At 42.3% G+C, this 27,364-nt stretch overlaps 1 long non-coding RNA gene across 4 annotated transcripts; it reads right to left on the reverse strand.

Annotated features, from left to right (window-relative positions):
- Positions 1 to 799: 799 nt before the first annotated feature.
- On the reverse strand, positions 800 to 27,304 carry LOC308041055. Of its 4 annotated transcripts, XR_013922191.1 has the most exons (5): positions 27,040 to 27,304; positions 26,241 to 26,751; positions 26,001 to 26,064; positions 2,103 to 2,185; positions 800 to 1,102 (listed from the first exon to the last, which is right to left on the reverse strand). It is a non-coding gene; the product is annotated as an uncharacterized lncRNA (long non-coding RNA). The 4 variants fall into 4 exon arrangements; XR_013922193.1 differs by lacking the exon at positions 27,040 to 27,304 and having other exon boundaries at positions 26,241 to 26,994; XR_013922192.1 differs by lacking the exons at positions 2,103 to 2,185; positions 27,040 to 27,304 and having other exon boundaries at positions 26,241 to 26,994.
- Positions 27,305 to 27,364: the final 60 nt, after the last annotated feature.

The raw sequence follows: 27,364 nt of genomic DNA on the forward strand, positions 1-27,364 counted from the left end.
CTGGAGTCTTTCCCCCTCCCCTTCATGAAAGGACAAGTGAAGCACAAAGACTTCACCGGGCAAAGGAAAGGCACTTTTCACACCCCTCTCTCATAAGCTGCAGGTTCCCAAATGCCTGTCTGGATTATTTTTCACATAGCATTAGGCACAGTCATAAGATAGTCCCTCACACTGAACAAGGTAGCTAACAACTCATGATAGATGGCCCCAGAGCAGACTGAAAACTTACAAGGGTTGGACGTAGGCGCTAGGAACAATCCTTACATTCAGTCGCTCGAAACTGCTCCTGCTCAAGTGTAAGAGGGAAATTTCCAGCCCAGACTGTAAAAAATTCTACCTATGGGCTAAACGAATTTCTAGTCTTTCCTGGGTGAAATTCAAGTATGCCACCAGGCATGGGCAAATAACTCTTGGTAACTTCAAAATATGTACAGATCCCTGATTTCATCCTTTTTTGTTGTACCTGCTCTGTTGTGATGATAAATGGTAACTTCTGTTAGATTTAACTTACATAATAACATGAATTCTGTGCACTTCCACAGCACTTTCCTTTTGTTAGAAAACACTTCATAGATATTACTTGCTCTCTACAGAAACATACCATGCTGTGATATTTTCATGACATCCTACAAAGAATGTAGGAAAGTACATCAAAACATAGGCACATTGCCTAAGTCATACAATTACCTGCACAGGCATATTTCTGTACAAAGCTTCACCTATGAGCAAACAGTAGAAACTATAATAACAAATAGAATTATTAAACAGAGAAATATCATATACTTTGGAAGAACCCAGATTTTTGGTGTTGTGTTTTGTTTTGTTTTTTTTTTAATAAATGGAAATCTACATCAAGCATTATCATTCATGGAAGGGCTCAGCAGCCACAAGGATGAGCACGGTTTGGTTGATAAGTGTATTTGAGTTTCAAGAAAGCTTTCAAGCATGTTCCTCAACAACGCTTTTAAAGAAGCCAAACAGTCATGGCTTAAGAGGGAAGATCCATCCAGGGGCAAATAGTTGTTCAAAGATGGGAAACAGAAGACAGTTCATCAGTGTAATTCCCCAGAGATCTGTGATGGAGCTGTCTGGTTCACTGTACCTGGAAAAGGGAGTGAACAAAAACATGACAGAGTTTACCGATGATGGAAGTTATTGAGCGTGGTGAGAATGAGGGGTGACAGACTGCACGAAGAATCAGTCAGTGAGCAATAAAACAGCAGACAGAATTCAATATAGATAAATGTAAAATGATGCACAGGCAGAAAAGCAATCCTAACTTCACATACACGTGCTCATACATGTGGTCAGAGCAGACCAGTGGTACTCAGAAGTAAGATACTGAGGTTGTCATAGAAGTTCTACATGGTATCAGCTCAGTGTTTAACAGACATCATGATAAGGATGCTGTGAATGCTAATGTTTAATATTAGCTTAACGGAATACTGGACAATCTTGGAAATTAAATCTGTCAAGGTTAGCTAAAAGCACAAAGCCCCATATTCAGCTCAGGATGTGAGGATGGTTGGAGACTGGGAGAGCAGTTCTCGCTCTGTTCTTAGGCTTTATCAAGGCATCCACTTATGGTGTCTGCTGGAGACAGGATCAGTATCAGCTTGATGGATCTCAGCCAGGCCCAGCACAACTATTCTTCTTTTATATTCTAGTTACTGCTCTATGAAACGATCGTAATCCTCAGGAGCTTTCAGGCTGAGAGGTACACTGACAGAGACTGCTATTTTGCTAGAAATGCCATCACAGAATGGCAGGCAGCCCAGTCTAAAACCACTCTGGGTCAATAAGCCTGAAAGAAGCAACACCTTTAATCCCCAAAGAGTCAGGAAGACAGAAGAATGCTGGCAAGGGGAAGAGCTCACTGTGCATGTTAAGCTCAGTTGTGTTTGCATCTTAAAAGGTATCAGTAAGTTTGAGACTTGACATCAAGCCAGAAACTATGATGATATTTGTTGTCCTTTGAACAACTTTGATTGAGTTCCACATATAAAACTCAATGAAATTTATTTCTTTAGGCAGCAAGCCACCAAATGCCCATGTTTTCAGAGGTGTCATAGCTATTCAGTTAACTTTGTAAATTAATTTACCTCTTTTACCGTGGAGTTGCACTTTTACTTATAGTCTGGTATCTGGTAAAATTAGGTATTTTCAGACATTTCCTGTGAGCAATCTGAAAAAGTATTTATGAAGTAGAGTTAACAAAACTAATCCTAGAGTTTCACTTCCAGGGAGATGTAGCACATCTTCCTGAGATTATGCAGCCCAAGGAGGTGAATGATTATAAACACACAGCAGTCTAAAACAGAAAATCTAAACTTACATCATCTTATTAACAGTAAGTGAAGTTTGAAATTCAACTTAAAATCTCACCCATCAGAGAAACACTAATGCTTAGTGAATATCGCTACTTTGGAGCAAATCTAAAAATCTTATTTTTGTCTTTTGGAAGATAAAACTCACCTTTTTCTGTTCAAAGCTTCATACTCAATGGCCACATTGTATAGGTGAAGTTTGTACACCCATCAACAAGTAACTCCAACACATCAGAACCACAGTGGATGGTGATGTAGGTGCCCAAGAACACACCAGTCTCCCTGCAAACTACAACTGCTCCTGGGAAGCTGCTTGCCTTGCAGTGCTCTTGGAGAAACAGCACAAGAGGGCGCCTGATGCCTCAAATATCCGAAGCCTGAGTTTCACATACCATCTTTTCTGCAATAGTATATTTTCAATGTCAAATTCATATAAAAAACCGATTACAGTGAGGTGGGATGTGAAAGGGCGTGACAAAGCCCTGAGTAACACCTTAGCTACATACGGTTTAGGCCCAGTTGTGGTAACCTACTGATAGCATTTGAAAGTATTCTCATCATCTATTAAATAGACCAGAGTCTCTGTTAAGAAATCTGTGTTTTCTAAATAAAAGCCTGTATTATTTTTTGCAGAAAATGCAAAATTTAAATAGTAGAAAGCAAGAGGAACATCTCCAGAGAACAGTAAGACAACAGCAAAAAAGGTTAAATAATTTTATGTCAAATTTAGCACGGCAGCCACCCAAACCGTGGACTTTGGCAGATTGCTTGTTGGTTAAAACAGAAGCCACTTCCTCTGCAGCAACAGGCATATCAACACTATTGTCTGCTTCCTGGGGACAGGCTTGGGGTGTTTCAGTCCTCCGGGTGAGAGCTGGAAGCTGCACAATGTTGCTTATGTGGAGCTGAGTGATTGAAAAATATAAAGCCACAACACCCCACCAGTGGCCCCGTGGGGAATTCTCCCATGTATATCTCGTTAGGAAAATAAATCGGGTACCTTTCTCCCTGCCCTGGCTCCAGGCACTCTGACAGCTCCGTTTAGCAAAGGGGAGGAAGGCTCTGCCCAGGGCTCCTCTGCAGCTGCACATGACTCATGCTGGAAGAGCCCCTTTCAGCCACAGTTAAGGGGTCTAAGTCTTCCAGAAGTTTTTCCAAGTTCATTTTAACATGCTGATTTCTCTTACTTTAAAGCTTTCTTCATAATTGCTGCTTGCACAGCAGTCTGGCCTGGTGCACACTGACGGATCTGGCAGGCAGAAGACGAGCAAGCCCAGGCTGCTCCCCAGAAGTGCTGGGGTCCCAGAAGCCAAACTCTTCCTTTTCCTGCAGCAACATCCCCAAGGAGAAACCACTCCATCTTTGGTGCCTTCATGGGACAAGCAGGAGAACCAGAGGCACTCTTGGCTGGTGCCTGCTCTCCTGGTCCATGAAAGTAGCATGGGGACTTTCTCAGTGCTTTCCTCCCAGGACCAGCACTGCCTGGCCAGAAGAGCAAGGCCCTGTTTGAAGCTCCCATTCTCACTTTCCACTGCTTTGTTTGCTTTAGGGATATACAACTTCCCCAGCCTTTTCTTCCCCTTTACAGCTCCATATGGGGTTATGGAGGCACAGGCAAAGTTTTGCAGGCTCCAGTTGCTCACCCATGCCAGGTGAAGACAAACAGCCCTGTAAGTAACTTCCTACAGAAGATGGAGCGGGGAAGGTGCTTCTGCTGCATCTTCCTCCCACTCTGCTCTCCACTTCCATACAGAGGAAGCTCAAAAAAGGGACATTCCATTTGGATTTCAGCTGCCAGGGTAGAGGCAAAGTATTCTCATAGAAGAGTGAGAAAGACTTTCTTGCATTGGGCAGAGCACACCACCATGCTCCCCCACAGCAGTGTGCAAGAACGACATCATTGTGCTAATATACGAGACAGGAAGTGCAACCAAGCAGAAAAACCACTGAAAGTGAATATCTATGAAGTGCTGCCAAGAACACTAACGACAGCACTACATAGAAAATGAGAAAAGAGCTTTAGTTAATTTAACTTCTTCCAGTTTTATTAATCTCTAGTATCACTCATAACAGTAGGTAGAAAAAACAGGTCCTTGGACAGATGTTGCTCAGGGACTTTAAGCTTTTACATGGAATAATGAAGATCTTTTCCCAAGGTGATGGTGACCTTCTGATGTCTCACCCCAGTCCACAAATTTAAGTCAGTACTCTGACACCAGTCTGATGATTCAGATAAACTGGCTGGGATTTGTAAACCTTCAACGCATCCCCCCTCCCTTTTTTTTTTATATTTGTACTAGTTCATTACCCATTATCTTAGTTATCCGTTCTTGTGTGGTCATCTGAACCACAATTTTATAAGACTTTCCTCAATCAATCCTACAAAGATCTTAGAAGCTCGTAGTCAGCTGAGTTTGTACCCCCTACCTGCCTTTGCGCCAAGCAGCTGACGAACAGAGCAGCAGTGCCCACTGGCACTCAGCTGAAGGGAAGTGATGCCTTCAATGACCACTGCTTTCCAGAAAGTTATCCATGCGTGTATAACTTACAGATACGATTTCATGAAACCATAAAGGCAATGTGACTTCTGACTGTTGCCAAAATGGGAGGTTCCCCCTCCTGCTTCCTTGCACTGACACTCATTTAATCCTACAGCAAGCTGTTCACAGAGCTACACTGACAACAAGTCAACCACCACAAGAAAAGTGAGCTTCTTCTGCTGACCAAGCTCACTGCAAGTTCACAGGGTGCCAGTGCTGGTACTTAGGTGGACTGGAGAGGGAAGGAAGCTCACATGGACTGGGGTACGCAACCTTCTTGGCTGAATCACTGAATGACGCACCATATTACTGAATGGATTGAAGTGAACGGGTAGAGACCCACATACGGACATCTGTTTAGAGACTGTAACTCTATTACTGAGCAATTATATTGATTCCACTGAGTGTGCCTCGGTGTTCAGGTTCCAGTTTTAATTCCTCAGGACTAATGACATAGTAAAGCAGATAGAGCGGCTCACAGCGGCCAGAGTTGGTGTTTCAGCGCTGTGCAGCATCTGAGAGGTCCTACACAGAGCACACCTCCAATTTTCCACGGTTTCTAAAAGCTCTTTCCTGTATAAATCATGTTAATTTAAATCACTACCAGTTGCAGGACTTTTGGAACTGAGGTCACAGATATATGGCTCTGCTTCTTTGATTTATGATACAGTATCTGTACAACATAATACAAAATAGTGGAGCCTTAGCAACGTGTCATTCCCCCCAAAAGCTTATTCAGAAAACGTCGTTTTCTACAACATAAACAAGCCCACACAGAAATCACTAAATGAAATACAAGCAGGTGTCACTGTTATTCACAAGACATTTTCAATTCCCTGCTGTTGTACGTATATAAACTACCTAATGTTTGGAAAACACGGTAATTAAATATGTCATTACTTCCCCTTATAAGTCAGCATCAGATCCTATAAACCTGGAGGCATTAAAAATATAATTAGTCTCCTTAAACTTCAGAAAATTTGATTCAATAATCCTATTTTTTTAACTCACAATTGAATTATGATGAAACTATCACTGTTTTATGTAGTGAATACAACAGGTCTATTCAGCTCCAATTTTAAGATGGGCTTCTGTACAAAATACCCCCAGAAATCAGAGACCTTCCAAGAAAATCCCAACCTTAAATAGGATTAAGCAGTTTTAGAATAACCACTTGTCTTACCAGCAGACTACCATCAAATTAAGGTGGTCTGCTTTCTCTCATTTATAACTCCTCTATAGTCCAGGGCAAAGAACTGGACCCTCTAGAAACAAAAGCTGTGTACAGCTGTGACAATGACACTACTTCCGAGTACAGACACTTGTGGTATGAGCTACAGGCCATGAATTTGCCTTCCTTAATTTTCTAACTGGGCTCTTCATTGTAAATGCTTTGAAAAGAAATCAAACAACAAGAGAAAGAGAACAGCCAACTGCTGATTTAGAACCCATAGCAAACAGTTCTTTGCTGTGGTGATGATAGGGGGTACAGAAATGATTGAAAATGCTGCTTTTGAGGGTGGCAGGAACTGGGCTGGCATCCCCCATTCCCAGGGCTGTTTCCTCTACTTCTTTGTACCAGGTGGAAAAAAAAAAGGAGAGCTCCTGGCCTACATTTCTTCAGACAGCTGAAAATTCTCAGTGCTGCTATTTGTTCAAAGCCTCACATCAAGACCAATTATGGGAAGCTTAACAGTTTCTGTTCAGAGTCGCCTCTAAAGAAAGGTAATGGCGGTAAGTGTAGGGCTGTGCTTCCTCAAAGGCACCCGGCAGCCTTCCATCCTGTAGCAATCTCTATCACACTCCACACTAACACCCAGAAGCACATCAATAATGTGACTAACACCGGCCAGGCTGGAATGCAGCCATGTGAATTTATGGATTCCTGTTCTTTTAAGGAGAATAATTACAATTGTAGCTCTCCCTGTGGATGAAAGCCTCCATGCTGTGGTATGCAGCGGTACCTCTAGGAAGCCAAGACAAGGCCATCAGTGTCCAAAGCCTCACTCTTGGCACAAGAGGACCACTACAGGCACAACCATTCCCCTGGTGACTAGCAGCCACTGGAAACGTAGAAGGGCAAAAGCCGTTTGACACAAGATTTTTAAAGTCATGGAAGAGAAAAAGAGATGTGGGAAAGGAACATGACTCTAGAGGCTCTCCCATGCAGCATAATCATGCATAGAGGCAGTGACAGCCTGAACTACTGAGGCCAGGACTGGACATGTTCCTCACCAAAGCTGAAAATGTAATTTATTCTAAACAAAGAACTCAAAAGTACTGAAACTGCAGACTGAGACTGTTCAAAATTGTGTACTTTAAACAGAACAGGCTAGATGGGACCACACAATCATAGAAGAAACACACTATTATCCACCAATATAACACTGTGCTCACAGACACACAAAGGTTTTTAGCTTTAAGCAGCGACTTACCCTTGAATGCAATTCACAAAAGCCCTGGGCCACTCCAGTAATACTGTGCAGTTAATGACGGACACAGCTGTACATTCACTCCAGATTTTTGGCAGCTATAGCGACATCATGGGACTGGTCATTTACTGCTACACGCAGACACAGAAAGGATTATTTTCCCTTAACTTGTAATTGGGTGTGTCCTTCCAAAAACACTGCAAGGGGACTCTATTGTGCCAGCCAGCCCTGAAGGAGACTTTCCCAAAACCTGGGCATGTCCTAGGTGCTCTCAAACCTGTGGTGTCACCAAGAAGAGAAATCATCCCTGGCTAGAGAACAAGGCTGCAGCACCAGGTGAAATCACACAGGAGCTCCACATGAAAAAGCAAATCTCATCCTGAGGGAACTTTTGTTTACTTGAATGCCTTCCTTATAATCCCATTTTATGGGCCACATGTTTTGGGAATGCTGCAGTCAGGAGACTGGCAATGACTAAAAGGAGGTGATTTCTTTCAGAAGACTGCAGAAAAGCAGGATACAGCCTCAAACAGTCTCATGGCAGCCTTGTGCTTAGCTACATCTCTATTACCAATAACAAATGTTTTGATTCTAAATAGGTACTGAACTCTAGTAAGAAATATAAGTTGTTTTTTAAAGTAAGAAACCTATAATAAGAGGAGTTTCAAATTCACATTGAAACACTCTTTTCTGGTATGAAAATGGAACATGAAGAACAGCACCTCAGCTTTTTAAAAAATAAGCTCCAAGATGATAATGTAGATGAAATAGATAAAAAAAAGACAGGAAGAGTGAACAAATTTTCCTATATTTGGGTTGAGAGCTCCCTTCTTTATGGATAGATCCATTAACTTCCAGATGGAAATAGCATGTAACTAAAAAATAAGCACGGGTGGAGATTCAGAAACACTAACTACCCCGTTTCTTTGGTGAGTTACTAGACCCAGATACTCCATTCTCTCTTTTTGCTGGAATGGCTGAGCAGGGGTGAAACAATGTCAAGGATAATCCACCATGCTTGAAGCAAACCACTTACCCTGTAACTTTCCCTACTCCCAAAGACAGTAAATACTGGCAAAGCTGCATACAGACAACTTTCAGGCTTAAAGTCAGTTATCAATTGATTCACATTTAAAAAAAAAAACACTCTCAGCTTTTTTCACCAACACAGCACCTTTGTTCTCCAGCCAGGGAGCCTAATGTTTTAATCCCCTCTACCCCTCAGCCCCCCATTTCAGTAAGAGCAGAGCACTCAGTACCTGGCAGGACCAAGCACTTGTTAAGCTGCTGTGGTTCCTTTGCATTAGTATGTTTCATATAGTACTTTGAAAAAAGAAGGCAGGCAGCAAATACAGTGACTTATAATCCTGAAGAACAATGGGCATTTCTGTGAGCTGGTTTTCTACACAGGATGTGGGGTGGGCCTTCTTGAGCTTGTGTAATCTGTCTGGAAGTCCAAAAACCACACTCTGAAAACAGGCTTTTCCTTCAACAAATAGTCACACACACAGAGACTCTAACATTAGTTTACACGGCTATCATTCACCAGTAAGGAAAATTTTCATTAAAAAATGCTTGAAAAAAAAAATCTTACTATCTCAAATAATATAGACGGACCCTATCTAATTAAAATATATAGCCTTTTTTACCCCAGCAACAACTACACTTAGGGATGGAAGCTTCACTTATTTAAAACAGAATGAGGAGTTGCATTTAAATGCTTAAGTGCTAATTCATGTCCTAGGATCACTAGAAACCAGAAACAAACTCAAAAGTGCTGGAAACATTTTCATGGGATGTGCTGGGAAGGACTTAAAATCTGAAATGTTTTCAGATTATCCTATGAAGTAGGTTTCTCTGGATGCCCTAGTTTTAAGACGCTAGATGTAACAAACTTAACAAACTCCACTAAGATCAAGTCTTCCCCCTTCCTCCAAGCAGCACCAGAATATGGTCCACCACAAGAAATTATCTGCTGGACAAGTACTGGACCAAGTATAGCAGAGGCCAAAAACGTAGGAGAGAAACAGCTTCCTCCAGAACTCTCCTCTGGCACTACGGGGTAACAAGACAGCAGATCTGAAGCAGCACATGAAAAAAGTGCATACAGGAGTAATGCACTTTTTCACACTACTCCAAGCTCAGAAAGCTTAGGCAAGAGTTTTTGTATTTATTTCAAAGGTATTCCCATTTATCTGATAGGTTGCTTAAAAGAAAATAATAACTTCCACCACAGAAATATTTCCATCACGAACGCCTGTGCCATATCATAGAGACAGCACAATAAAGGCACTCGAGTCTTTAGATTGGTCCTTGAACCTAGGTCTCAGAGGAATATGCTTCCCAGTAAACAGCAGGCTAATACTTCAGAGCACTGGAAGGCATATCACCACATTACAGAAGTGCTAGACTTAATTGAGGTGATCACCAAGAAAAGGAACAGGTACTGGGTATGTTCTTCCTTTTAAAGATTGTTTATCGGAACTATCTGCCTGAAAATGTGACTACTCTTGTTTGTTTCTTGAAGCTGTAGGACCTGGTTATTCACAAACAATTACGGAAGAAGTAGAGTCATATGAATTCTCCTAAAGTTTGTGTTCATAGTATAACCACAAATCTTAAATCTGACAATAAAATTCAGTACCGTAACAAACTGTTAGAAATACTTCCAGGAAGTAAACAGCTGTATGATGCAGGTATGTATTTCAAAAATACTGTATCAACTTACTACTGTAACTCCAGGGTTACATATTTTTAATTCCTAGTGAAACTAGACAGTAATTTGAAGTTTTATCTATTTCCAGTGCTCACAGTTTTCCGAGCTAATCTTTTGGATGCTACAGCTTTTTCTTCTGCAAGTAGCTTATCTTTCCTTCGCTGGGAAATCAGAAAGAATGGAAGATTGAGCAACTTTGGAAAAAAACACCAACACTCAAGCATACGGAAATTTATTTTTGCACACTATCAGGTTTCAAATGGCTAGAAAACATCAATAAATCCTTCCCCCACTTTCATATGTTAATTGAGATGAGCAGATGATATTTGTTTAGGCAAATTATGAAGGGATGAATCCTTAGCAACATTAAGACAGAGCAGCTCCTACCACACCCTATGATATTTTGACAATTACCACACAATTTGAGTCAGAAACTATTTCATTCTGCGTAGAACTGTTTGGCTTCTGTCTTCATCTCCAACAAGTTCCTGCCTGAGCACATGCACTAGGCAAAACCAGCTCCTGCAGCTACGGAGGGGAAAGCTACAAGGAAATCCCAAACCTCAACAGGAAGCAACATTCCTGTGATTCAACATGTTGAGTCTTTTCCTCTGAGATGGCACCAACCAGCATACAAAGCACAGCTTTAACAGCATGAAAATATGTTTATACTGTCTGCATTACAGATCCTGAGACCACTTAAGTTCTGGGTGACTGAGCCTATGTCCTTGATCAAATTCCATGGAGTATTACTTCAGTGCTCCATGTACTTTCAGCTAGGGTAGCGTACGGGAAAAAAGAAAAAAAAATTGTTACATGTTGCAAATAATTGCATTTCACCTCCATCACCTGGATTTACTAGCTGTTGATCCTTTTACTTGGGAAGAAAAAAAAAAGTAATATGCTTATACCATAGCATATCCCTATATTGGGAGTAAAACAACTTATCTGAGTGAAGGCTTACCCCAGTTATCCTAACACGCTGGAAGGAGACTGCACATCACAATGACTGGACAGGAGGAAGGTACAAGCCATTTTCTAGGCAAAATAACAATGAAAATACCCAAGGAGTTCTGTTAACATCACAAGCCACAAAACAGAATTAAATTCCATTCTGCTCCCTGCAGTTCCCATCTGGTTTTCATTTGCCAGAGAAGACTGAAGCTTGTATTCAAAAAACAGACTGAGTTGTAAACATTAGTCTCTGCCAGCATCACTAGTAACTCATGAGGTACCGGAGTTACCATGGAAAGGCAAGGGGGATGGTGGGAGAAGTCTATTAAAGTAAGACTTGCTCTGTCATTAAGCTCACTGTTCTAATTGCATTGTTTTAATTCATTAAATGAAAGTGAGAAACGTTTGATTGTCAGAAGAAACAAACTCGCAGAAAATCCAGTTCTACTCTTCTCTATTATGTTTTGTAACATTATGAAATCCAACAGGGTAAACTTGAGAAATGTCAGAACAGACTGCCTGGGCCCCCTCGTTTTATAAAGCTTGTAATTACAGGCCACATACTGTTGCCTAATTTATTTATTGTCATGTTATCAGTAAAAGATCCCTGCTTCATTTCCTGCAGAAAGAGTTTTGTTAAATTGTGACAAACTAGAGTACAGCTAAGAGCATCTAATGGTAATATTTAACAACATGTCTTTTGTGAGACTTTGCCCCCTATCTCTACCCTAGATTTCCCATGTAACAAAATTCCTCAAACCAAATTTTTCACCAATCACCAGTTATTAGTTTCTAATTACCCATGCTCCTGACGTGCTTTGAAAATCCACTTATACAGTTTAAATATAAGTGAAAGAGGAGGAAGAGGTGTTTCTGCAACAATATGGGCCTGGAGGAATTCTGTTTCACATTATAAAAGAGTTCTCCCTTCATTTTGATGGATCTCAGATCCATGCTGAGCCCCAGCTCAAAAATTAAATTCAGGGACAGTAGAAAGTAATCTCCTTGGTTAAACAAATCAATCCCTTGTTCACAGCATACTCTCAAAAATGAGCACAACTGAGGTGATAGAGCACTATGCTCTGGCATCAAACAATAACCCATACGAGTGGCAAAGAGCAACCAGAGATAACACCTTAAGCCACTTGGGCTTCCTGCACCCACAGCAGGCCCTGACACACCACTTCCTAGTTACGGCTCATTCAGAAGTTGGCAGTGTTCCAACACCAAGTTGAACTCGTTCAGTCACCATCAACACAGCCCTACTGCTATCTATCACTTTTTACTTTGTTGGGTTATTATTTAACTTATTACTTCTTCCAACTAGCCGCAACACTTTCATGGCTCCTCGAACCCCTAGGCCAAGCTACGACCCATCAGCTGCCTCAGTGCCATTGTGTCAATCCCTTGCTTCCAGATCCAGCAGACTTCTGTGCTGACAGCCATTAAGTTTCAGCAAGTCCTCATGTAAGGCTTCCTTTTCTTTCACTGTTGTTAAAGGTGGCTCTCATCATCATAGGACCTCCTCTTACTCTTAGATCTGCTTATCACACTTTACTGTTTGATAACCTCTCATCTCACCAACTCTCCCCTTTCTCTAGCTCTCATTCTCTAGCCTTCATTCCTGGAAGCCCTTCATTTAATCTTAATGCACTCTATTTAGCCTTGCTATGTACATACATCAATCTGCCCCTTGCTTCCTGTTGTTATTGAGCTTTCACCACCAACAACAAAAAATGCTTATATTTTTAACCAAGTGGTTTATTGTTTTTTTCTGCTCAGATGCTAGTGTAATTACAAGCAATTAACAGTAATACATGCTCATACACTCAGCTTAGAGTAGTCCAGAGTGACCATTACATGAAATTTACCCAACCAAGTCATTTAGATGTAGTTACTGTTACTCTCAGCCTCCAAGAGATCTTTGTGAACAGGCCACATATACAAGTCTAAGATATGTATAATCTGACCAGCATCTGAAATTCTGAAAGGCTCATTTTGAAACATAAGCTTCTTAAACCCCACCCACTACTTACAGACACTTTTCCCATGAAAGGACCACAGCTCAGACAAGATTTTTGATGAGTTCTCATACAAGCAGCAAGAGGCTTTATTCTAAAGCATAAAAACTAATAACTGGAACATGATTCCCCTAGCGCCCTGAGCTCTACTATCTACAACTTCAACACTGGGACTCAAGAGAGACTACAAACATGCCTAGAACAACAGGTGGTGCTACCAGCCCTGCTTACATTGGGACCTTTCAATACCCACAAAGGACTTGTGTGCAGTTAGCTCACCCCACTGTTCAAATAGAACATACACTGACTTAAGCCCCTGTCCTTCATGTGCTTCACTGCTTTAGCTTCTGTTTATACACTATGTAATACAAAATGGTTCCTTTTTATTTTTATAGGAGTAGTTTTAACAATGTCCAACTATCCAAGTGTTCACACAGTTATTAAATTGCTGTAAGAAAATTATAATCCCTTGGATGGAGTTGCAAAGCAAGCTGCAAAACAAGGCCACAGAATTGCAATGAAAAAGTTTAACAAGCAGTAAAATTCTTGATTTTCATCTACAAACTAAAAATGTATTTGAGGGCAAATGGAATTGCTCAACTTTCTCACTAGGCCAGGGACCATACTGCTATGTCTTTTTAATTTAATTTGCATGATTCAGACACCATGTGATTAAGGATTTACTGTCTGTGCCTAAACAGTGATGCAAGAGGTTGCAAGTCTTTCTGTAAGCAGACAGCCAGTTTTTTCCAGAGTTCAAGATCCTGAAAACTGTATTCGCAATCAGCATCCTTACACACATAACTAGTTTTCCAAGGCAGCTAATAGTAGCGCAGAAGTTTTGCTTCAGCAGGAAGAACCACAATTCAGTAGCTGAGATCTGTTGGGGTTTCCAAAATCCTAACTTTAAATGAAACAAGAACTCAGACCAAACTGCAACATACCCGAATGGAGCATAAACACCACTGCTAAGTAAGTGCAAAATATATAATGGATAATACAGAGGAGACCACAGGGAGAGAAAACAGTTCTAAACAGTAGTGATGCTTCTGTGTAGCTGCTGGAGGAGCATGCTGGGGCAAGCCTGCTGTTTCTATCTTTGTTCCACACATGGGGACACTTCTGCATGCATTTATCTGCCTCTCGCCTGAGTGATTCCAGGCCTGTTCTGCACACACTCTGCAGTGCCAAGAGGCTTCATACTTCTAGGTGGATCACTGCAAACTGATTTGTCAAGATTATTTATACTAAGGGTATGTGCACACTGATTGCAAATATGAGGTCTACATAATAGCCTCAGACACATTTCCTTGCAAATTTAAACACCCGTGTACTATTGCCAATAAACTCATGCAACAAGAAAACTGTGGTCTTAGGCAATTTTTACAGTACCAGTAACCAGGACCAAATGCATCTTTTGCATTTCTGCATTAGGAGAAAATCCAAGGGACTGCTACAGGTTTCTTTATCCCTTACAGATCAAGGGAACAATTTAGTATGGTGGGTTAGTAGTTGTTGGGGGTTTTTGTTTGTATGTTTTTGTTTTGTGTGTGGTTTTGTTGATGTTGTTTTTTTTTCCATTATTATTATAATTTTTTCTTTGGTGTGTGTGTGTTAAGCAGAAGCAGTTTGTCATAGCTCAAATCAGACAGGTATTGTTATCATATTCCTTTGCTTTATAACATGGATATGTACCAAAACCTACAAGCAAGAGTAGTTTGTAGCTATGGCTAAGAGGAGAAGCAGCAGTTGATGTGAAGATATTAATGATTATTACCTAAATATATTCATGTTACAATGACTAAGAGGCACTAGAGTATTCAGTTTCACTGATTTCTCATATTAGCCGTGCCTGTGCACAGCATCAAAGTTCCCATGACGGCAACCAGAGAAGCAGTAATTCTAGTTATGAGCTTCAGTAGCCATGTTTTGGGGACTATTCATATACAAGTGAGCTGTATTCTTTCTTCAGTTGAGAGGCTTCATGCCTTTGTGTTGTTTAAAAAGAAATACTACTGTTGAAGTGCTGCAATGTGACTGCAGTGGCTCTACTACCGCCCTACACAAAGGTCAGGAAACATACTGATACAGTTCAATTGGAGCTGATAAACTAGCTCAGGGTTTCTGCGGTGTGGTGTTCCCCCCCCCCCCCCAACTTGTCTAAGGTACCCAAGGTTTTTGGGGGGAGGGGAAGACAGGAAACAAGCGCTCTTCCTGCTCCCCAAACCTAAAAATAACTGAGACAGTATTGCTGCAACATTTAAGCCACACAAGTATTCAGTAAAGCCTGAAATATTTATACTCTGTGCAAACAGTCACACAACTCTTCGTTTTTGCCTAGTATCTCTATCATTATCCAAACAGATCAGGAGATTGGGGCAGGGAAGTTTACTTTTCTGAGGGGCAGAGATGAGCCTGTTGCCAGATGTGCTTTTCAACTATAGCTTTTTTCCTACAAGTACCTTGGAAGTAAGTTAGGCAAAAGCTACAAGACTATTCTGGCTGGTAAACTCACACACTAGCTTCTCACCATCGAGCACCTCTTGCTCCATTGTGGGGGAAAAAAAAACACAACACAATCCAGATTTCACAGAGTATCTCTTTCCCATTAGAAAACAAGGAAAAAACACTTTCATATTTAATTTGGGTACAATGTTCTGGAGAAAACCAGAAGTTAATACAAACAGCATGAATAAACAGCTAGAAAAACGTCACATATAATACACAAAGTTTAGAAAAAAATTGCAGACAGTTGACACTAGACAGACTTTCAATGACAGCATGAAATCAGACTGCACTAAATTATGTTCTTTATACTTCCATCTATAAACATGGAAGTTAAAATCCTATCAATTTAGAATTTTAAAAAACGAAAGATTGATTACACCATGCAGATAAATTTAAGTCATACAGATGATCTGCAGGACTTCAGAGGCATGCTCACAGGCTTCAGCATTCCATCTCTCCTGCATTTAATGAGGCTACCAATGTGGCTGGTTAGAGCTTTTACTCTTTCAGAAAGCTACAAAACAAGATTGGGCATGAACATCTAGTTCCAAAACAGGCTTCCAAGTAAAAAGCAGACCTAACTGAACACCCTCCTTTCCTGTGCTGTTCATTCTTGAGCAATCTTCCTCATTCTTCAGCCAGTTTCCATGGCTTCTTTATGTACTTCACAGTATCCATTTGTTGCATAGGAAACCTACAAGCTGATTCTGGAGAAGTCTGGGAGGCAGGAGGAAATGTAGGCATAAAATGGCCATTCTTTGAGCTAGCCTCCAGTCCAGTAATTTTCTTTTGATGTTTAGAAATAACACAGGGTGTCACTCAGATATAAAAATCTTAAGTTTTGAAAGGACAAATCCTTCAGTTTGAGAATAAAATGCTTAAATAGGTCTTACGTGCTATATTGTTAGCCTATACATACTATCAGTTGACTATCATATACCACAGTCCACCTAGTTGTACCCATCCAGAAATCTGGGGAAGAGACAATCATGGAATGACTTTCCAGTCACACAGAAAGATGGCTACCAGTCACTCTCTCAACCCCAAGAGTCCAAAGCTTACTCAAATTTCACATGTGGGCAGGAAACCAAGGTATTCCACATGGCAGATCAAGTACCAGAAATCCATAATAGTTCTGACATGAGTTCCCAACAGGAAGGAAGTTATTGTTAAATACAAGTTCAATCTGTGTTTCCCTCTACGAGCTCCATAAGATGAATGGAAAAAAAACAAGGCTTTTCTGTTACACAACAACAGCCAGCAATCATGTGATGTAGGATGCCGCACAACTGCTTGCAACAGGGATGTTATTCTCATGCAGAAAATCCCCCCCCTAAACTGGTCTCAGGAACTCTGCAGTTGCATACAATGCCTCTGTTTTCATAATTTTTATTATCTACTCTAGACATAGCCTTGAGCTACCTAAAGTTGTATGCTGTCCCAACAACTACAGGTTGGGCCTGCCTTTTTTTTCTTAGGTAAAAAAAAAAAACAGCTCAGAAAACCCACAAATGCTGATGAGAATACTTTTCCAGTAACTATTCTCCAGTTAACATCAGGTATACATCCTTTGCTTCAAGCCATCCATTCTTTTATCCCTTCCTCTAAAGAGCTGCAGTTACCTTTCAAAGCCTCCATCATCCTTCCTTTGGTCACCCACAACTGTTAAGTATTGTCATTCACATATATTGTTATTCCATGCTTTGACTGTTTATCTTAATGTACTGAAGAACAGTTACTTTTAAAAGGCTAAATGGTAAGTGGATCTCGGGTATATGTTGTGAAACTTGTTTACAGAAGAATGTATTCTATTTTTTTTCTTTTTTCCTACTACAGTCAAAAAGGCTAGGAGTTCCCTTCACCCATTTCCAGTTGAACACTTGAGTATTTGATACAAAAGGAGTTTCAAAAAGGTATCACAAGTCAGACATGCTCTTGCTTAACGGGACTCATATTAAACAAAACAACAAAAATCAATGCTTATGTTAGACTTGTATTAAGGGAAAAGCAAATCAGCTTAATGAAGCATCTCATGTGACAAGTAGAGCAAGATTTCAGCTTATGAGATACGGTAAAAGTGTTTCTAAGCAGTAAAGAAACCTATCCTTCACTCCAGCAGAAACCTCTCCTTCACTCCAGCACCAGCTGGAGCTCAGATTCAACTAAGAATCTCAGAAAGGCAAATAAAGGAATAAGGTCTATTGGACTTGTTGGACAACCAATTTTTTTTTCTCTTTAATGATCTGTTACTATATTGGGAATTGATGATGCAGAAGGGTAAAGAGCACCAACTTCAAAACAATACTCATTCTTGCATCATGTAAGAAAAATCTATTTTAAACTGTTACTTCAGACATCCCTTAAATGATTTTAAATACAGAATGGCTTCTGAACAGCTGTGAAGCTGAAATATTGAAGACTAAAGCATGCTATTTCCAGGAAGATGCAACAGATGTTTTACACTTGTTAATATGTACATCCTATTCTAAACAGGATGTAGAGTTGATTTGTGCCGAGTGCAATCAGTACGTAATTGTTGCTCAACACTTTTTGAGCAAAAAGACACCCAAAGCAAGACACTTCCTGTTAAATAAATAGGCTGTCTACAGGAAAAAAAATTCAAGATCTATGAAGCATGCACAAGTACCTTCCAGCAAGTCACTTCTAGACAGGAGCACCTGTGGACAGCTCAGTCCTTGCTTGTGATATGCTATTTACAAAATACACTGAAAGTATATGAAGATTAGTCATATGAGAAATTTAAGCCTATAGTTCTGATCAGACTCGGTAAGGCAGAGCCATTAAACTGATGAGGACCCAAGTATATGAGGACCCAAGTATATGAATATTCTTGCTAGGTTACAGAAGCATGTGTAGTTGAGGAGGGGTTTGTTTTAAATGAGGAAGCAGTTCTGGAACACACATTGAAGTATCACTGCATTGAAACTAAAGGGCGTGTTAAGCAAACAGACAAACAAGAAATCAAGTGCAAAAGGCATCATGCCCCTCAAACAGATTACCTTGCTTTGTTAACTGTAGGATGAGGTTACAACAGATCCAATTATAAGTTTTCCTCCTTCGTATAAGCACTAGCACTTGTCTACAAGGCAAAATTTAGATAGCTGCTCTGCTCCTCCTATCTGTTAACTACTACAATGTACTTAAATGGGAACAGGATTAAGTAGTTACACCGCTGAAACAGAAGACAAACCAATTTACCTAACAGCTGCACTTCCAAGGCAAATCATATTTGTAGCATCAATCTGCAAAGTGTGGAGAGCAAGCTTGCCTGTTCTAGGAAAAACAAAACAACAAACACCACACAACAGAAGACCCTGCACTGCCAACTCTTAGAAGTAGTGCAGGCTTAGCCACAGCCTTCAGGTTATGCTCCTAATAATGCTTTGAAACTATGATTCCCTACCATCAATTAGGTGTACACTAGCAACTGCACTGTTTGAGGAGTCTCTTGAAAGAGCTCTAAGACATGTAGAACTCAGTATGTTGATTTTGCACTGTATAATTCATCTTACAGTAGCATGATTTTTTTTCTTTCTGTACTTAGCTCAGTTTGAAACATCCCTGCCTGCAAGCTTTAAAAGACAAACAAAATGAAGTCTAAATGGTTTATCAGTATTAGTTTTGCCCAAAAATACATACTCTGAAGTGGTCCTGAAATTTTGTAATTCCCTCTCTAGTATAGCAAAAGTATGCTAACACACATATTCAGTATTTGTATTTCAAGACCAATATGAAGTACATGATCTTGGGCACAGGGAAGAAAAACCTTAAAATACTAGCCCTACTTGCGTATAGAACACAGATGCATTTTCATGCAATTTTCCAGTGTTAGTGAAAATTTAAAGGTAGTATGACACAACTGTAGTAAATGGGTTACTGCAAATCAGCAGCAGATTATTAAGCAAAGCTACAAGGTTTAATATTCACCAGAAGAGATACCATTTAAAGCGTTCCAGCTCTCAACTCTTCTTGTACTCCATTAAGTACAGCAGGCAGGTGCTCAACACGAGCCATCAGGATTCATATTAAAAGTTTGGTTACTCTCTCAAGCACCCCAGACCTGTATCTTTTATTAAAGGTAGTTACAGCCAAGGACTCAATAGCCTACTGCCACTATCTCCTAGTTACTGTCATTTCCCCTCCTCAACAGAAGTCAGTGCAAATTCAACTTCACTATCTCTGAAGAGGAGACACTCGAGTTCAAAAATTGCTATTAGCTGAGCCCAGACACAGTGGCTCCTACATGAAGTATAGCCTTTCCTATGCTTGTGCTGAGATAGGAGGCAGAAGTGTTTCTCAGAAACAGTTTAAAAATAGGATCTGACAACTACCTATCATGCCTTTATAAGCTTATGAGATTGCTCCAGCTTATGAATGCTGGGGTAATGGAGCATAGCTTTGGAAATGCATTCAAAGTGTAGCACCACTCTGATAAAAGCAATAGTTGCATTTTGTGCAGAGTAGTCTTCTAAATCAAGATGGCCGTGACAATGACATTTTAAGTAAGACGCTCTTTTTCTAATTAGAAGGCCCATGGTTCTTCTAGATGCAATTTGAGACAACTTACCCTGTCTCAGCAGGTAAGACTACATCATTCAATCTATCATCAGCCTGACAACACTGGACTACAAACATTGTGGCGCCAAATGAAGTAGCACAACCATTGCACAGTTTAGTACTTACAGGGGAATAAAGCTGGTACAAAACCTCTAAGGCTAGAGACTAAATTACTACCTCAATCTCAGCTATAGTCTCACAGTCTCTTCAAGGGACTGCTTTGCTTGCACTAGTAAAGCAGCACAGCTTTGCACCTCCAGTTCATTTTGTTTTTCCACTTAAATTTCGGAAATTACATGACAACCCTCTAACTTGAGAAGGAAAGGCAAGGAAAAGAGGGCGTTTAGCGCAAGAATGAGATGCTAATGCTTTTTTTCCAGATAGCTCTTCATCTTAAATTCTTCTTGTGGCCTCCCCACTGGTTTTGACACACTGCAGATCTGCCACACAAGGTAGTTTTAGACTGCTACTTGGGTGGTCTACAGTAGTTGGACTAACACTGGATCAAGCAGCTATCAAAGATCGGTACATATGACAATCAGCTTGACAGAAAAACACATACTAATTCCTGTGGATCAGATACTAAGAATTTAACTCCATCAATACAAAACTTCACTAGTTGCCAAGCTACTGAAATCTGCAGGAAACTAATTCCTTATTACAGCCAGTGGTACCCACTGTCAGAAAGCTACTTATTCTGAGTATACCACTGTCCCTTAAGGCTTGCAAAACTGTTTAAGTCCTATTAAGGCACACTGAGTATGGCTACAACAGTCTTCAAAAATATATGTTTGAAGAGACATGAAATACTGCTGCACTCAAGCTGCATTTCTACCCTGAATAAGAACAACTGCATGACTTCGCATCATTAACATGCTAGGAGACAGTGCTTCCATACTTGACCACAGGAGTGCAGGAAATTCGTTGAGCCTGTGGTTGTTCCCTACTCTTATTATAAACCTCCCTCCACACAAGTCACAGTAAGTTTCAGCAGAGATAAGGAACCTTTTTTGTCCAACACTTAACCACACAAAAACAGCAGCTAAGTTTGTTTCTAAGATCGCACACAACATGAACACTTGCTTAGTCTGAGGCAGGCCCAGCTTTAGCTGCAGTTCTGGGATGCTGGAGCCCATGGCTCAGTAACTTCCTCGCTGTAGCACAGCCCAACTCTCAGAAAGTGGCAGTGTTTTCCCCTCAGTTTCTTCCTAGAGATCCTAATTGTGCTTATATTGCCTGCACCTTAACATTTACTGAGGACATAGCTTAATATTGCTCTCCAAAGCAACCAGAAGTTCATCAGAAAGACTATTTCAAATAACAAGGTCATTTTAGGAGAAAACAAATCACCGCCCCACTTCACTACCTAAAGGTCATACCAGTGAGCTGGACTTGGTGCAAATTCCCACTAATCCTGGGATTAGCAGGCACACAACAGCTTTAAAACTTGCTCCTTTAAGTCAAGAACTCAACTGTTAAGAATTGTAGAACCAGCCAATAACTTGTTTTCCTTCTAGAAAAAAACCTTACTAGTCTCAACTTTTTCAGAAAAGCTCATGGTAACACAAAGCCTGAAGAGACGTGCTAAGGAAGCTCCTGCCCTGTCCCCTGCTGCTGTTCAAGCCTTGAACAGTCTTGCCACATGCAGGTGGATACACTGATCAGCTGGCAGTCACCAAACTTGCTCTACTACATGCAAATAATGCATATTCATTTGACTAATGACTACCATGACCCACAGATGCTTTTTTCTTTTTTAATTTAATCTTAACTCAGAACTCCTGCAGTCAGAGGAATTCTTCACTAAATTAACTTCACCAGCTATTAAGTTAGCCACTTCTGGAAGGAGCAAGCCTATTCAAAGTTTTACCCTCTTCCAAAAAATAAACTAATTGAGTCCAAAATCCTGTGAAAACTTAACTAAGCTACAGTTGAGAAGAACTAGCATTTCCCTTATTTTTCTAGGTTATCATTTCAGTGAATCCAAAATCATCTTGCCACCTACAACTGCAGGTCAATCCAGGAGTGCTTTGCATACTCTTAAAAGGTTTTGAATTTTTTTTAGTATGCTTGACTCTTGAAGCAGTAACTCTGCACTAGCCAACTGCCTGTAAGAGTTGGCTCAAAATTATTTTAACACTGCATCTTTGCTAAGAAAAAACACATCTCATTTCACTAATGGTTAAACCCTGCAAGTCTCCATTGTCCCTGCACCTGCTTCTTTCTACTCCTGTTCAGGCAGGAGCGACTGGGATGCCAGGCAGTGAACATTTACATCAGAAAAACACCCATTACAATCAGGCTTATGCTAGAGCCATTCTTCTCTTCCCACATGATCACTTGCACCATCAAAAAGGATGGCACAGAAGCAAGAATGAACAGCTGGGAAAAGGTGCAGGATCATCTTTCAGCATGAGCACCACTTCAACTGTTTCAACTATGGCATTAATGCATGCTCAGATCTATTACACTGCTAATATCTCTCTCCTTTCTCCCCTACATACCCTTGAACTCTTGTCAGTTCCTTTATAAGGCTAAAGGTAAACAACAGTGTTTAAATAACAGGCCTTACCAAAAGCAAAGACCACATATACAACAAGCACATACAGGCTACCATGGCAAGTCAGAACCGCAAGTTTAACTGCTGGACAATGTCCAGCCAATTGAAATGTCCTTAATAAAAGAACTGTAGTTCAGTAGAATTTTTTTTCCTGGTAAGCTACATGCCTGTCTTTCCCTAGTCTCCCTCACCTACAGCTCCTTTCCTTCCCCTCACCTTCCAGATTAAGACAGCTCGCATCAGACTGGTCCTTGGGCAAATCCCATCCCCTGGGGTTTCAGTCTTGAAGTAGCATGCGCATTTGTTTTAACTCATCTCCTGCAGCAGAAGTAATTCAAAATGCATCAGACACTGTTTTGAGATCGCACTGTAACACCACTGGAGTCACTGCTTCTTTGAAGATAACCAACACAGCTTCCCTGAGAACACCTAATGCAATAACCTTGAAGCAAACAAAAAAAATCCTGTGAGCTCATTAAAACTTGCCTTTATTTCTATAGGTTCATAAAAGCACAGAGACACCTCAGTTCAAGTACTGCTACAATAAGCCACCAGCTATACACACAATTTTTAAAGTAGTTCATGTCTTGGTTTTCAAAGCAAAATCTGGTATTAATGTAACCTACCTAAAAAGGGGCTTTAAAAATTAAAGCTCTAGCTGTCATAGTTTAGCTTTCGATTTGCAGGTATTCTATATAAACTACTCCCTATTCTATAATTATGAAATATATGCCCAAATGCAGGTACTAAAACAATAGATATGTTTTTTCCACATCTTCAGTTCAAATTCATGTTCTTCATTCAACACATCTGCAACTAAATACAATGTCAAGTTCCAAATAAATCTGTTCTGTATCAAAAGAATCATTGTACACTGAAAGCCTCTCTGGAAGGTTCCATTACAAAGGCAGTATTTACCTTGTGTCATACTATGCCTACACAACAAGAATCAGTAATCCAGTCACTTAGATATTTGGTCAACAAAGCAACTTCTTCCTCACAATACCATTTCCAGTAAGGTTTGGGTTTGTTTTTTTTTTTGTGAGGGGGAAAAAAAAAGCCTCATAACCTCTAGGACTCGAGAATACTGCTCTTTACAGTAGTCTGCCCATAACAAAATTGGTCAGTGCAATGCTCAGCTGAGAGCCACCATCTGACAACTAAAAAAAGGGGGGCAGGGGAGCTGTTCTTTTAGGAAGCAACCTTTATGCCCTAAAACCTAGGCTCAAATGAGACTCCAAACTTTCAAGACCTTCACACTGTGTCATCCTTAATTACTGTCTCCTCCACTTCTTTCCTGGTATCCTTTATATAACCTACAAAGGAAAAATGTAGCACTATTAGATGCTTCCAATCCTGTTCTTCTGCCCCTCCTTCCCCGACAACACACAGCTGCCCCGCAGGCTGTATCTGCAACTAATAGGGACTACTTACAGAAGCTCCCAAGTCCCCAGTCGGTTCTTATGTAACGAGACTCCACCTCACCATATTACTTATGTAACACGTATTAAGTAGCGTCTATTATACAGGAGTCTTCTATGTTAGTCATATACTCAGTTACTTTCATTCCCGTAGTTCTCACACAACACATTCACCAAATATTCAAGCTATATCCCCAACGAGGTTACTACTGTGAAGGAAAAAAAATGTTCACATCCATCTGTGGACAGATTAAAAGCAGAAAAAGTGCTACGAAGCATTTTGAAATGGAACAAACCACCACCCTTAAAGCATTAACTGTTAGTTTGTTCGTTGGGTTACATGCAGAGGCTAAATTTACACCCTGCCATACAAGAACAAAACACAGGAACTAGCACCAAATTGCTTTGAAAACATGAGAACCCCACCCAAACAGTAACACGAATTGCATTCTTTAAAGAAAAAAATGTGTTAAACTGGAAAACGTAAATTTTTCACTTCCTGTCAGAATACTGAAATTAAAAGAGACCCGGAAAATATATCTGCCCAACTTCCAAGCCTACCCAGACTTGTATGACAAGTCCATTTTCCTATGAACCTCAGAAAGTAAGACATGGTACGTCTTTACTATATTTGCGTACCATAGTTTTCATTTTCACCAAGTATATACTTAAAACCCTGTGTGAAAGATGCAGGCCATCTACAGCCTAACTTTATAATATATATCGTATTACCCCACGGAAAACCTCAATGCCTACAACAGGATCCAACAACATACACAATTATATCGATCCGTCTCTTCATACAGAAGTTCTGTTCAAATAGAATAAAGTAATTAAGTGCTCGCAGTTTTTTCCATAGCCCCCCCACCCTGAACCGCCAGCAAAGCAACACTGGAAATGCGACGACCCGGTTGTCAGAACAGCTCCACAGAGCCCGTGCATTTTCCTCAGCCGCTTTAATGAGGTTACTTTAAACATCGCTTAAACTGACTCTTTCGGTAAGTTATTACGAACCATTGAACGATTCCGGGGAACCTGACTTACAGACACCAGTGCTCTGACACACGGGCAGGGGAGCCGGGCGGGAAGGCCCAGCCGCACCGCCCGCTCCCACGCTCAGGCCGAGCGAGGGGGAACTTTCCCTGGCGGCGATAGAGCCTCACGCAGAGAGGGGGCGGAATGGAAAGCTTTCCCCCGAGAGCAGCTACACCCTGGAGATGGGTGGAGAGTGAGAAGCGAGAACCTTCCTTAGCGGCAGCTACACCCTCGTGCATAAGGTTAATGGGGGAAGGGAAACGGGAACGAACGCAGCACCGACAGCATTGTGCGGGGAGGGGGAGGGAAACACGGACTCTCCCGGGCAGCCACCGCCTCAGCCAGCTTGGTCTGCAGCCAAACCCCACAAGAATGCAACGCGGTCACATGACCTCCGGCGGACGTGCAACTCCCTTCCCTCTCCAGGGAGACCCTGCGCCATCTTGTACTGACGCAGTTACAAAAGCAGGCACGAGTTGCTCCTCTCCCGCTCTTCCCCCGGTCCTCTCCTCACAGCCCCGGCTCTGTTTGGGAAGGAGAGGCCAATGCCTGGTCCTGCTTTCCTTTTCACCAGCTCTCCGGGGATCCCCCGCCCGTGAAGTCCTCCCTCGCGCTGAGATCATGGCGCCCGTTTTCTCGCTTTGCACCAGCCTCCCCCGGCAGCTCCCCAACCCTGCCCAGCTGCGGCTGCCCCTGCTGCAGGATGATGTCAGCGCCAGCCAATCAGAGCGTGCCAGGCTACCCCAGCCGGCCTGGCGATTGGCTCCCGCGCAACCCCCTCCCCACTCCTGACTCAGCCTCCGCCGCGGTTCGCTGCGGAGCCGCAGCCAGGCACAAGTGGGGGGAGGGGAATAGGAGGGGAACTAAAAAAAAAAACCCTAACACAGAAAACCGACAACCAAACCCACCAAGACGCCAGCCGCCATTTCGCGCAACAGGCAGAACCCGAGCGAGCAGCCCCAGCCAAGCGCCCTAAGGAGAGAGAGAAAGAAAGACAAGAGACACACGCACAGAAGAGTTAGACAGGAAAAAATACCCATAGACTCCGCCATGATCACAAGACGTTTAATCTCCCCCCTCCTCCCTCAGACTCAGTGCCCCATTACAGCCGCCTCCTCTGCGTCCAACCAGCTAGCAGATCCCTTCACCTCGGCTCCCTCCTGCCGCAGCAGCAGCTGTTTAGAGCCCCAAACTCTCTCTGCCCAAGGTGTGGGGGGACGCTAGTCTATGGCGCTGCTGCTAACTGCTTCTCCGGTCACCCGCTTGTGGCGGCTCCATCGAGACAGGGTAAGAGCTGCCAGCACAGCTTTTATCTGGTGCCCCGAGTTTGCGCACTGAAGGAGGCTCGCTCAGCCCCTGGTGGGCGTCGAATGAAACCCCAGCCGCCGCCTCCCCTCCCTCAATCAGCCGTATCGCTGGAGGGGCTGAAGCCGGGCAAGGGAGGCAGGGCGGTGTGCGGGCAGACGGGAGCTGGCGACGAATATGGCGAACGGCTAGGAGCTCGGTACGAACGGCGGAGGCTGCGTCTTCCCCGGAACGCTGAGCGAGCCTCTCGCTTCGCCAGCGCCCGCTGGTCCGGATAAAAGCAGACCATACCTGCTCCCCGAGTGCCGTTCCCTAAAGGGGAAAACTAAGTTCGTTCGCTGCTCGTCTCGTTCCCTGCAGAAAAGAAACGCCTTCAGCTAGCGCTGTCCCCCTCGCTTTAAGAAAATAAACCCTCCCTCACTTGCCTTAAACGCTTCGGGGAAGATTCCCAGGCGCAAGTGCCTTATTGATGGGAGAGATTCTGTGAAACCTCCACATCGCCCTGAACCGGTCTCCAACCGAGCTCCCCCTCCCTCCTCCTTTCTCGCCCCCCTCTTCCCCGCCCCTCCAGCAAGTTCCTCTGCGTGTGAGAGATCCAGTGGGTCTGCCCGGCTTTTCGCGTACTTTGTGGCAAAAATTTACCCTTCGGGTTGAGATTCATAACGAATAGGTGTGCTGAGAGTAAGGACGGTCGTGAGGAGGCAGCCCGAGGTGGGGGGAGAGAGCAGCTGAGGAGGGAGTTCTGGAGTTTCCGCCTCAGAGGATGCAGTTCTGAGTCAGACGTTCTCCCGCCCGCGTTCGGCCCCACAAGAGCCTGGGACGAAACCCCTGCCCCTCCCCCGCGGTCTGCGCCTCCGGGGTTGCGGATCGCCCCCGGCACCAGCCCCAGCTGCAGCCGCCCCTCCTCCGCTGCCCTACTTCCCTCCACACCTCCTCACAGCCCCCCTGCTCAGCCCCTGTGCCGCAG

The sequence above is a fragment of the Nesoenas mayeri genome, assembly GCF_963082525.1.
Source record: "Nesoenas mayeri genome assembly, chromosome: 1".
In the NCBI taxonomy this organism is placed as follows: Eukaryota; Metazoa; Chordata; class Aves; order Columbiformes; family Columbidae; genus Nesoenas; species Nesoenas mayeri.